We start from the raw sequence: 3,908 nt of genomic DNA, 5'->3' as shown, positions 1-3,908 counted from the left end.
AGAAGCTAAATTACAACAATCCAGAGACAACCTTACAGAAATTTTCGAAAAGGAAGAGGAGATGGCAGCCGAAAATAATAATAATGCAAGGAAGATGCTTGGTGACTTTACTGCACCAAATTCCAATTTACATGGAAGAAGCATCTCCATCCCTACCATTGGAGGAAACAATTTTGAGCTTAAGCCTCAACTAGTTTCTCTGATGCAACAAAACTGCAAGTTTCATGGACTTCCATCTGAAGATCCTTTTCAGTTCTTAACTGAATTCTTGCAGATCTGTGATACTGTTAAGACCAATGGGGTTGATCCCGAGGTCTACAGGCTCATGCTATTCTCATTTGCTGTAAGAGACAGAGCTAGAATATGGTTGGATTCTCAACCTAAAGATAGCCTGAACTCTTGGGATAAGCTGGTCACGGCTTTCTTAGCCAAGTTCTTCCCTCCTCAAAAGCTTAGTAAGCTTAGAGTGGATGTTCAAACCTTCAAACAGAAAGAAGGGGAATCCCTCTATGAAGCTTGGGAGAGATACAAGCAACTGACCAAAAAGTGTCCTTCTGACATGCTTTCAGAATGGACCATCCTGGATATATTCTATGATGGTCTGTCTGAGTTATCAAAGATGTCACTGGACCATTCTGCAGGTGGATCTATTCACCTAAAGAAAACGCCTGGAGAAGCTCAAGAACTTATTGACATGGTTACTAACAACCAGTTTATGTACACTTCTGAGAGGAATCCTGTAAGTAATGGGACGCCTCAAAGGAAGGGAGTTCTTGAAATTGATGCTCTGAATGCTATATTGGCTCAGAACAAACTATTGACTCAGCAGGTCAATATGATTTCTCAGAGTCTGAATGGAATGCAAGCTGCATCCAACAGTACTCAAGAGGCATCTTCTGAAGAAGAAGCTTATGATCCTGAGAACCCTGCAATAGCAGAGGTAAATTATATGGGTGAACCTTATGGAAATACCTATAACCCCTCATGGAGAAATCACCCAAATTTCTCATGGAAGGCTCAACAAAAGCCTCAACAAGGCTTTAATAATGGTGGAAGAAACAGGTTTAACAATAGTAAACCTTTTCCATCATCCACTCAGCAACAGACAGAGAATTCTGAGCAGAATCCATCTAGCTTAGCAAACTTAGTCTCTGATCTATCTAAGGCCACTCTGAGTTTCATGAATGAAACAAGGTCCTCCATTAGAAATTTAGAGGCACAAGTGGGCCATCTGAGTAAGAAGATCACTGAAACCCCTCCTAGTACTCTCCCAAGCAATACAGAAGAGAATCCAAAGAGAGAGTGCAAGGCCATTGATATAACCATCACGGCCGAACCTACAAGGGAGGAGGAGGACGTGAATCCCAGTGAGGAAGACCTCCTGGGACGTCCAGTGATCAACAAGGAGTTTCCCTTTGAGGAACTAGAAGAATCTGAGGCTCATCTAGAGACCACAGAGATTCCATTGAACCTCCTTATGCCCTTCATGAGCTCTGATGAGTATTCCTCTTCTGAAGAGAATGAGGATGTTACTGAAGAGCAAGTTGCCAAGTACCCTGGTGCAATCATGAAGCTGAATGCCAATTTATTTGGTAATGAGACTTGGGGAGATGAACCTCCCCTGTTCACCAATGAACTAAATGCATTGGATCAACTGAGATTGCCTCAGAAGAAGCAGGATCCTGAAAAGTTCCTAATACCTTGTACCATAGGCACCATAACCTTTGAAAAGGCTCTATGTGACCTTGGATCAGGAATAAACCTCATGCCACTCTCTGTAATGGAAAAACTTGGAATCTTTGAGGTGCAAGCTGCTAGAATCTCATTAGAGATGGCAGACAATTCAAGAAAATAGGTTTATGGACAAGTAGAGGACATGCTAATAAAGGTTGAAGGCCTTTACATCCCTGTTGATTTCATAATCCTAGACACTAGGAAGGATGAAGATGAATCCATCATCCTTGGAAGACCCTTCCTAGCCATAGCAAGAGCTGTGATTGATGTGGACAGAGGAGAATTGACCCTTCAACTAAATGAGGACAACCTTGTGTTTAAAACTCAAGGATCTCTCTCTGCAACCATGGAGAGGAAGCATGAAAAGCTTCTCTCACTACAGAGTCAACCAAAGCCCCCACAGTCAAACTCTAAGTTTGGTGTTGGGAGGCCACAACCAAACTCTAAGTTTGGTGTTGAACTCCCATATCCAAACTCTAAGTTTGGTGTTGGGAAGTCTCAACAATGCTCTGAACATCTGTGAGGCTCCATGAGAGCTCAATGTCAAGCTATTGACATTAAAGAAGTGCTTGTTGGGAGGCAACCCAATTTTTATGTATCTAATTTTATTTTATTTTTATTGTTCTTTCATGTTTTCTTAGGTTCATGATCATGTGGAGTCACAAAATAAATACAAAAATTAAAAACAGAATCAAAAACAGCAGAGGAAAAATCACACCCTGGAGGAAGGACTTACTGGCGTTTAAACGCCAGTAAGGAGCATCTGGCTGGCGTTCAACGCCAGAACAGTGCATGGATCTGGCGTTGAACGCCAGAAACAAGCAATATCCTGGCGTTCAAATGCCAAGAATGCACCCTGAGGAGAGCTGGCGCTGAACGCCAGAAACAAGCATAGAACTGGCGTTCAATGCCAGAAACATGCTGCATCTGGGCGTTGAACGCCCAGAACAAGCATCAATTCGGCGTTTAAACGCCAGAATTGCATGCAAAGGTGTTTTACATGCCTAATTGGTGCAGGGATGCAAATCCTTGACATCTCAGGATCTGTGGACCCCACAGGATCAACTCAGCATCTGTGGACCCCACAGGATCCCCACCTACCTCCACTCATTTTCTTCCTTCTTCTCAACACTCACCCTTCCCAATAAACACCCTTCCCCAAAACCCTTCACCAATCACCTCAAGCTCTCTTCCTTATTACCTCTTCACCAATCACATCCATCCACCCTTCCCCATACACCCCACCTACCTTCAAAATTCAAAATCAATTTCCCACCCAACCCACCTTAAATGGCCGAACCCTAACCCCTCTCCCTCCACTATATAAACCCCTCATTCCTTCTTCATTTTCACACAACACAACCCTATCTTCCCCTTCTTGGCCGAAACACAACCCTCTCTCCCTCTCTTCCATATCTTCTTCTTCTTCTTCATCTATTCTTTCTTCTCTTACTCGAGGGCGAGCAATATTCTAAGTTTGGTGTGGTAAAAGCATAGTTTTTTTGTTTTTCCATTACCATTGATGGCACCTAAGACCGGAGAAATCTCTAGAAAAGGGAAAGGGAAGACAAAAGCTTCCACCTCCGAGTCATGGGAGATGGAAAGATTCATATCCAAAGCCCATCAAGACCACTTCTATGATGTTGTGGCCAAGAAGAAGGTGATCCCCGAGGTCCCTTTCAAACTCAAGAAAAATGAGTATCCGGAGATCCGACATGAAATCCAAAGAAGAGGTTGGGAAGTTCTAACCAACCCCATTCAACAAGTTGGAATTCTAATGGTTCAAGAGTTCTATGCCAATGCACGGATCACTAGGAACCATGATCGAAGTAAGAACCCGAACCCAAAGAATTATCTTACAATGGTTTGGGGGAAATACTTAGATTTTAGTCTGGAAAATGTGAGGTTGGCGTTCAACTTACCAATGATGGAAGAAAACGCACGCCCCTACATAAGAAGGGTCAACTTTGATCAAAGGATGGACCAAGTCCTCATGGACATATGTGTGGAAGGAGCTCAATGGAAGATTGACTCAAAAGGCAAACCGGTTCAACTGAGAAGATTGGACCTTAAGCCTGTAGCTAGAGGATGGTTAGAGTTCATTCAACGCTCAATCATTCCCACTAGCAACCGGTCTGAAGTTACTGTAGACGGGGCCATCATGATCCATAGTA

At 43.2% G+C, this 3,908-nt stretch overlaps 1 non-coding gene across 1 annotated transcript; it reads right to left on the bottom strand.

Annotated features, from left to right (window-relative positions):
* Window positions 1-457: 457 nt before the first annotated feature.
* LOC112761205 (small nucleolar RNA R71) lies at window positions 458-565 on the bottom strand. Its single transcript, XR_003181611.1, has one exon. It is a non-coding gene; the product is annotated as a small nucleolar RNA R71 (small nucleolar RNA).
* Window positions 566-3,908: the final 3,343 nt, after the last annotated feature.

This window comes from Arachis hypogaea, chromosome 16 (genome assembly GCF_003086295.3).
Source record: "Arachis hypogaea cultivar Tifrunner chromosome 16, arahy.Tifrunner.gnm2.J5K5, whole genome shotgun sequence".
NCBI classification, from domain to species: Eukaryota; Viridiplantae; Streptophyta; class Magnoliopsida; order Fabales; family Fabaceae; genus Arachis; species Arachis hypogaea.
Note: the sequence above shows the minus strand (reverse complement) of the source record. Positions and strands in the feature narration are given on the sequence as shown.